The sequence below is a fragment of the Bidens hawaiensis genome, unplaced genomic scaffold, assembly GCF_021521415.1.
Source record: "Bidens hawaiensis isolate Kalapana, Puna unplaced genomic scaffold, B.hawaiensis_p1.1 tig00002414_1, whole genome shotgun sequence".
NCBI lineage: Eukaryota > Viridiplantae > Streptophyta > Magnoliopsida > Asterales > Asteraceae > Bidens > Bidens hawaiensis.
Window position 1 is genome coordinate 1,570,498 of NW_027491131.1, and position 9,732 is coordinate 1,580,229.

At 31.8% G+C, this 9,732-nt stretch overlaps 1 pseudogene; it reads right to left on the reverse strand.

The window, feature by feature from the left end:
* Positions 1-7,909: 7,909 nt before the first annotated feature.
* LOC143619078 (borneol dehydrogenase, mitochondrial pseudogene) lies at positions 7,910-9,389 on the reverse strand (annotated as a pseudogene).
* Positions 9,390-9,732: the final 343 nt, after the last annotated feature.

Below are 9,732 nucleotides of genomic sequence, written 5' to 3' on the forward strand. Positions count from 1 at the left end.
TTAATTAACGTTTTACGAGCGTGGAAGTTCGGTTTTTAAGTGAAAATGGTGAATTATAATTTATATGAAATTTATATAATTTTTATTTTAATTTAAACTGATTTCTATATTTAAAAGATTTAATAAATAAATAGTTATATTAAAAGATTTAATAAATAAAGGTTTATCTAAAAACAATAAAGGGTTGACGAAATGATATTAAACAATTTTTTTATACATATATTGCATGTTCACCTTTAAAAAAGGGTAACCAGCTAGCTTAACCCGGGTTCGAACCCACAGAAACAGAACAAACCAGATGAGCTACATTGACAGTAAGTTTAAAGGATGAAACATTTTATTTTTATACATATATTGCATGTTCATCTCTTCCCTTAGAACCCTAGATTTCAATTCGCCATTTTAGTTCCATGTTTGCTCAAATTAGCATAGAGGTTTTGTTTGTCGGTTAGAAACTATGCAAAACAATATAAAATTTACCTCTATATGTTCTTGATTCATGGTGAACCACGGGTTGCCGGAGATACGAACTTGGTTAAAGGAATTCGTGTTACTGAGAGTTTATTAGGTGGAAATAATGATATGAACGAGTTTAGAAGATGCTTTAGGACCTACTTATACTAGTAATTGGAGCGTAGGCTCGTTAATGGCGTTAATTGACTTTGGCCGGTTATCGGCGATGATTACGTGATTTAATTCCGTCCTTACTTGCTGTTATATCGTAATTATAATGTTGTTTAAAGATTGCTATATTAGTCTACGGCCGTTACACTATTTAATTGAGTCAAATAGCAAGTCTCGGGGGTGTTTGTGGCTTCACCGGCGCCGAATTTCTGGCCGAGAAAACGTGAGGATGGGGAAAGGGTGGGGCTGGTTTGGGATTATATAATTATAATAATATAATTTTAATTATATTTACACATTAGCCCTTCATCTTTTAAGTTATTTTAAGAATTAATTTAAAGTATAATTACACTTTGAACCTTTTACTTTGAAATATGTTCAAATGAAATAGGAATTATAAAATTTTGATATTTTCGTATTAAGCCCGTATAGTTTGAGGACCGCTTTAAGTAACAACTTTAAACCACGGAGGTTCGCTAATTGAACAAAATGAATAGTAAACGAACGAACAATGACCTTAAATCATCGTGAATATTATATTAACGATAAGCGATGAACAAGAATAACATGAAACGACGAAACATGTTGATTTAACGAATTGGAATTCAAATCTAAATACGCAAGAAATACATGCAACGAAACTTGAGATTAATTAATAAAACTAATATATATATATAAACAAAACCAAAAAAAAATTTTAAATGGGTCGGTTTTTTTTCGGGTTTAAAAAGTAACGAATGTTACAGGATTCACAACTTTTAGAAATTTCGTCCCGAAATTAAAATAAAAATAAAATTTTAAAAGAAAACAACTAATACAAGGAGTTACTAAAAAAATTTTATTTTTTAACAGTTTTATAAATACATAATTAAATAAAAACAATAATGTCAATCTTTGAATAACCCAAAAGACGCCACAAATGAGAATATGGCAAGGGCACTTATAAGTAGGATGTACCAGCGGCGTATCCACCATGTCCTTATCATATTTCATTTGTCCCGTCTTTCAAAATCGTTCCAGGTTTCGAGTTATTACACAACTGAACTTATTATGTCTTCCATGCGAGGACTTAGATAATTACATGTTGACCCATAATTACCTTTATCGTCAGATGGTCCACATAATCTGTCCCATTGTGTGGGTTAAGATAAAATAAATTCTTATATGAAAGCTTTTAAATCAAGAATACTAAACTATAAGGATTAAAAAGCAACAAGAATTCTATTAACAAGTCCTTGAGGTCAAGGATAACCGAAAACGTTACGTCCAAATGAAACCATGGAGGTTTAAACGGGTTAAACGATGTTATTGATGTTTAAACGAAATGAGCAAAAAATAATAAGAATAATGAAAAAAAAAACATCAAGGTCATGAACATCATTGTAATTAAACGATACATTTGGTTCGAGGATATCAAAGTGAATAAATGTGGCATGGAGCTAACAAATACAAATACAAAAGTCGGTAAAGCATTGGGTTCGTGATTAAAATAAATAACGAAACTTTAGTAACAGAACATAGTAAGTTCTTGTAGTCAATAACGACTCGTAAAAAAAATGAATTTTTTTTAATAAAAATAACAATGTGAAATAAAGGTCACATTGAGATTAAGAATCATAGAATAAATAATCAAAACTTCGTGATCAAAATGAAACATTCGTCTCAAATTGATAAAACAATAAAATAAAAAATAAGTAGTTGAAACTTCAAAATCAGATTAAAACATTGGTCCAACTGATGAAACTTTAAAATCAAGAATACATCAAACAATCTAAATGATAATAAACTCAACATGTGTTTAAACATGCTCATGGTCTCCAACTTCCACTAAACGATTATGTTTATGGGAAATCAGTTATAGACCATGAGATGGAAATAACAAGGTAAACCGCTTCAGAATGTATCTATGAATGGGGATAGTTCACAAATTAACGAATAATAAGCTTAATATTAACTTCGTAGACAACCTTTTTGAAAGGAACTTGATACATAGAACTTCGTAAAAATGTCCAAAAAATATTATAACATATAAAAGAAAGGAAAACAAAAAGGTATCTTGCGATGCCCATCTTCTCGAAATGGGTTTTTGTGGTATGAAGGTTATTGTGGTGCGATGGTATGTTACTAATCCGAAACTTGTTGGCATTGAAAAAGGGGGAAACAGAAATGATTGATGACATTATTTGCAAAAATCGTTTGTAGGGACGCGAAGTTTAAACTAAAAGGAAATCTATGATAATAATCTTGCATATATACTTAGCTAGTTAGAAAACTTGGGAAAACTTTCGATGTAAAAGGATTTTCCTGGTTGGGTGACGTTTTAGAAAAATAGAAGTCGTTAGATAAATAATAATAATAATAATAATAATAATAATAATGCTAATAATAATAATAATAATAATAATAATGTATTGATAGTAATGATAATAATAGTAGTAGTAATAATAGTAGTAATAAAAATGAACCATTTGAATTTACGTAAAGTTCTTTTAATGCAAAAACTACTTGAATATTTTTCATATAACAAAATGTATACTTATTAATGATTTATTTAAAATAATTAAGGTTTGAAAAAGAATGTTTGTAAAAGAACTAAATGTGGAAAAAGAGTGTAAGAAATAATAACAGGTTTGAAAAGATGAAGTATTGAAGTCGAAAGTAAAATAAACCTTTGAGAGGTCAAGGAACGCGGGGTAAGGTTTTGTATGGCGAAACAAGTTTAGCCTTATAACGGGTGTGCTCGAGTTACTGCAATAGAAGCGAGTTTGAAGTTTGAGCATGAGGTAAGGCAGAAGGTGAGGGATAAATGGTTGGGTAACAGGTCGCAGGAATAAAGATATATATAGTTATGAGACAAAAGTTGATGAGTTGGCCGAATTTAATACTATTAGGGACATTTCAACATTGCGGTAGCGGAGAGGGGGAATCGTACTTGTTATACAAAGGGTGGGTTCTCGTGTAAATATCTTGGTTGGGTTGGGTTTGAGTATCCAAGATTTAGGTTGGGTTTGGATTTACTTAGGTATAGCTTTGAGGTTTGAATTGTATTGTTGTGGTTGGTAGTGAATCTTGGTTTGTCATAGTCGGGATTGCGACGGTCAAATGCTTAATGATTTGGGTTGTCGTTTTGTGGGTTGAGTTTTGAGGCAACGTCGAGAAAGGCGAGAAGACATGTTACAAAGCGTGAAGAATTTACGTGACACGGAATATAAATATGAAATTCGTATAAAAAAATCAAAAGAAATTTTACATAAAAAAATTCCCAAAAATCGAAATCCATCTATAACTATGTAAATAAATAAATAAGTACAATCCAATGAAACAAGATTTGAAATTGAAATCGAAGTGCTCACGAGTCAGTACTGATCTCGTAAATTTTCGAATAAAAATATATCATATTTTGAAATAAAAACACGGAATTAATACAACCTAATATGAGTAATGAAATCGAATTGAAAATCGAGTGTTTATGTACCACCATAACTTTTCGAATTTTCAATTAAAACTATAACAAACGAATTACGTAAAGAAAACGAATTGAAAAGTGACAATTCATACATCACCATGACTTTTCGAATTCTCAATTTAAAACACCCGAGAAAACGAGTATTGAAAGATCGACTATTCATGTATCACCATGACTTTTCGAATTCTCAATTTAAAACACACGAGAAAATGAGTATTGAAAAATCGACTATTCATGTATCACCATGCCTTTTCATATTTTCAATTCAAAGTATAAGAAATAATGAATATATGCAAATAAAGAAAACAAATGGAAACTCGACTATTTATGTATCACCATGACCTTTAGAAATTTTTTTTCTTCAAATTATAATAATAATTGAATTTATAAATTAAGAAAACGGGTTGAAATTCAACAATTTATGTACTAACATGACTTTTAAAATTTCAATGAATATAAACACATAAAACGAATTGAAACTCGAGTATTCACATATCCCAATGACTTGTCAAAACCACAATATAAACGATTGAGTATTCGGAATCACACGTTGTATGAATCATTATAATTTGTATGTTCCAATAAAGGTATAAATGTGTAATCAAATCAAACCGAAAGTTGGGTATTCGTGCATCACCATGACTTGACAGACTTTCAGCTAAAACGTACAAATCAAAATACATAATCAAATCGAACTAAAATCTGTTATTCGTGTATCACCACGACTTCTCAGACTTTTAGTTAAAACACATTGTAAAACATTGAGGGTCGGAGTCACACGTTGCATGAACCACCATGACTTGTGTGACATCATAGGGAGTGCAACCATATCCTTATCACAAAGGGGACATGGTCTTTAAGAAGATGAAATATCGGAACACCGAATTTGAGAATTGCTTGAAATTGCTTTTGAGAAAACTTGTTTTAGGCCTAAGCCTTGGACTTGTGTGTGTGTGTGTACTTGTGTTCATGAGTCATTAATGAAATTAGCAGTACAGTAATCCAGTAATAGTAAGTGCGTTTAAACAATCAAGTAAAGGCTCACATAATTCTATCATGCAACCCTAACAAATAAACAAATAAGCTATAGCTACCTAGAACACTACGTCTAATGTCCTATCTTATAGCCACGGCTCTGATACCAATCTGTAACACCCCGGCTAAAGCGGAAACGCCTGAGTGTGACGTACAGATTGCTCAACACACGTGACACTATTATGTGACCATAATAACATTATTTCATTTAAATCTTCATGTAACACAAGTTTATCAAATAATACAAGTTGTAACAAATAAATAAACAAATGATAAGTTGTTCTTTGAATATCCTATAGGCATGCTATGTGTCTTCTAACTTTCATCCTCGTATCTTTACACCTGTAACATATGCATAAAATAAAGTCACCTATGAACATAGCTGGTGAGATTCCCACAGTTTGATATAATACGTAAAAATCATACAATTCCATGAAACTTGTGAAATGAGCACATAAGGGTTCTTTACACTCGATGCAATGGACCTGAGTGTAAAGAACAAACGAAGATCCTTTCCAGTTGGGGCTACCAACGTACTTGGATATGGGGTCCCTTCTCCACTTGATACAAATGGACCTGAGTGCAAAGGGGGGCGTATGATCATACTTATTGAGGCAATCACTGAGCAAGTAATTTTGAGCAAGTAATCAAGTAAACGCACAAGTCCATGTAATGAATTGTAGTTTTGTGTATGACTCGATAAATCATTGAGTAATAGGATACATATGCTACCCCAAAAGTAATAAAAGCGTTGAAAAGGGGGTGTGAGAAACTCACCTTGAAATCGAAGCTAAACTTGTAATATAAGCCGAAAACATGATAACGAAACAAAGCAACCGAAAGTGTTGTAAGATTGTAAACGGCGTACATAAATCCTCAAGGGGTGATTAAATGGTTGAGCTAGGCCTTGCGAGGTTGTCAGCTCTAATTCCGAGCCTACTCAGGTTTTCATCTCGTTGTCTGTTACGCCAGAGAGTTCTGCTCTTGTGGTTGCACAACAAATGTCAAGTGGCAATGGTGGTATGGTTTCCCAGGGGAACGCCCAAGCTAAACTTTGAAGCCAACACGGGCTCGGTTAAAATAACATAGTTTGGCCAGAGTGGGGCAACGGGGTTCTCTAATTTGAGGAATGCGGTGGCCTAAGCACTAAAGAAAATTTGCCGTTCTTAAAAGAAATGATGAGTCGTAATGGTATCGCGAAAGGACCGTATAATGTGTTTGGAATTTAGTTTGAAAACGACTTATTGACTTATTGGTTTTTTTTTGAAAAAAATCAATAAGTTAAAAAGGTGTTTGTCAAACACAAAAGTCATTATTATTTTAGCTTTTTAAAATGGCTAAAAAACTGTTTTCAAAAAACCACAAATCCTGTATTTTCAAAATGGTTTTTTGAAAAATCAAATAAGTCAATAAGTTGTTTTCAAACTCAATCAAACATACCAACATCAATTAGTCCGTAATCAACCGAAAAATTGCTAGTTTTGACATCGGCATATACGACTCTTTTCTTCCTTATCACACCAAAACTATCTTGAATATGTTTCCAATTACAATTTAAAATTTTTGATATCAGGATCACATAATACCTTGTAACACTCCAAATACAACTTTATTCATGATATTCATATAAAATTAAGATCTTGCTCAAGCTTAAGTTATGAATTGCAACTTTGAGGTGTGTGGGGTTTCTTTGGAGTTAGTGTCGTGTGAATAAATGAACCTTTATATAGTAACTAACCCAAGTTACCTCTCATGTCAAAATCAATGTAAGTTAACCCCTCAACAAAATAAAATAATAATAATAATAAAAAAAACCATAACCCAAAATTTAATAAAAAAAACAATAAAATTAAATACACAAAAATGTTTCTACCGTCTTTCTCGTTCTAAGAAAAAATGTTGAGTGAAAAACGTTATTGTGTCTTTTTGTTTATTATTGTGTTTATTTTCGTCATTGATTGTGTGTTTTTCCTTGACATTGTGTTTTTTTTCATGATATTATGTTATATTACTCAACATTTTGTTATATTTTGTTCTGCATTGTGTTATAATTTACGATCTATTGTATCTTTTTTAGTTACAATTGTGTCTTTTGTTTATTTTTGTCATTGTGTCTTTGATCTCGGCATTGTGTCTTTCCGTAGATTTTTTTTTGAACGGGAATGAGGGGAAAACATTTTACTTTTTAAAATTTTTTCGTTTCTTATTTATATTTTGAGTTATGGTTTTTTTATTATTTTTTAATTTATTTTTAAGAGGTTTTTTGTGTCGTCACAAATAATTCTCACACTTTTCATTTTTGTCTTCCTTTATATTTTAAGTTTTTAACTTTACCTTACAATAATAACATCATTAGTAAGTTAATAATTATCTTTGTAACAAAAGTATTAATACTTGCATTTATAATAATAATAACCATACTTTCTATTAATATTAAGCAGTAATAGTACTAATAATAAAACCAAATGTGTTAAAAACCTTTGTTGAAACACAAAATTTTAGCTCAATACCACCATGATCACTTGCAATAAACCTGCAATCAAATTATTAAATTTTTATTATGGTTTATAATCATTGTTGTTTCACTATTTGCATAACTACTAACTATATACAATTGATTTTATCAATTTTGATTTAAAAATAAAATAAAATTCAATAAAGAAGGTGTAGATGAAGACGAATAATATATTACAATAGCATAACACCATATTTCAATTTATTTCATCAAACCGGATAACTCAATATCCTTATTAAAAAAAAAGACAATCATACTCATACATAAGAGGGAGTAATGTATCGGTTTATGAAACTAGTTTTTCACGGAGAACAAGCCAAACACAGGATTCAAAACGCTATAGCCACCATCGACAACCAAGTTATGTCCACTTATGTAGCCAGACTCGTCACTCGCTAGAAAGAGAGTTGCATTCGCAATGTCTTGTGGTTCAAGTGACTTTCCCGCGAGGTTTGAGTGAACCCCTGAGGAATCCTCAATGTGGAAGATTTTACGTGATATTGCAGTTGGTATAACATAGGGAGACACGCAGTTAACACGAATTTGATTCCTCCCAAGTTCAGCAGCAACATTCTTTGTCAGTCCCACCACACCATGCTTTGAGCTTGTGTATGCATGAGATGTAATCCCGCCTGTGATTAAGGCTGTCACTTTTACCCGAAGCCCTACCCGAGAAAACCTGTACCCGACACGAGAAACCCAAGCCCAAGAAAAGGCTAACCCGAACCCAAACCGAATTAATTCAGGTTGGTTCTTGGGTCCAAATTCTAGGTTTCGGGTCAACCCGAAAAACCTGAATAAACTTTTAGTTTTAAAACCATATATATATATTTTAGGTAGTATAGGTTAAGCATTAGATGCTGACGTTATCAGAATTTAGTCTGAATCGATTGTTTATTGTTGTCATTCCACCTACTATGAATTCGATTGTTTATTGTTTATTAATGTTTCAATTTATGATTAAAAGCAACTATAATCAAACACCTTAATCATGGCATACTGAAGATGATTATGTCAGTCTTGTGTGTTACTGTTGAACTTTGTTAAATTTTACTCTTTTTAGGATGTTTAATCGGTTTATTTTTGTTTTGTTATTGATTTTTACATTACGAGTACAGAACATGTAACATTTAAATTTAGCAATGTAGTTTTTTTTCCCTATGATACTTGAAACCTGATTAACCCAGCCTAAAAAACCCGAACCCTAATAATCTGAACCCGAAGAAACCGTGAGAGATTTGGGTTGGGTTTCAGGTTTGAATTTAAAATTTTGAAACCCGAAAAACTAACCTGAAGAACACCCCTACCTGTGATAGAAGCCACACTTGCAATCGTGATGATGTTGCCATTGCATTTTGGGATCATCACACGTGCTGCGTGCTTGGTTCCTAGAAAAACTCCAGTCAGGTTGACACCAATAACACGCTCAAAGTCTGATTTTTCGTTCTCTAAAATACTTAGTTTTGGCTCATCGATAATGCCTGCATTGTTAACCATGATATCTAATTTCCCGTGCCTCGTTACAGTAGTGTTCACGACATTCTCTATGTCTGATTCAAGGGTTACGTCGCAGTGAACGAAAGAAACAAACTTGTCACCTAAGTCTTGACAAACGAATTCTCCGAGGTCATCTCTCACATCAGCAATCACTACTTTTGCTCCATGTTTTACGAACAATCTCACGATACATTCTCCGATGCCTCTAGCTCCACCGGTGACAATGGCTACCTTGTTTTCTAGTCTAGAACAAATTTCATATCATAAGTTAAATAAATATAATATTGGAAAGTATATTACAAGGCTAGAAAGCTCAAACTCATTAAGGTTAAACTATATATATGAGAAAAAATTTTTTCTATCAAGAAAACATTTAAAAAAATGAATTTATAATTGTGACTTACAATCACCAAATTGGTTAATTTTTTTTTACTTTTTACTAAAATAAGTAAATTTTTCTATACATATTTAAATTTAAACAACAAACAAGCTAATCAGATATTTATGTCAAAAAAGTCATTGGACGTATCATAAAGTTCAAGAAGAAAATAAAGTCAAATAGTTGTCTACTTAAAAGTTTGAAACATGAATGAGT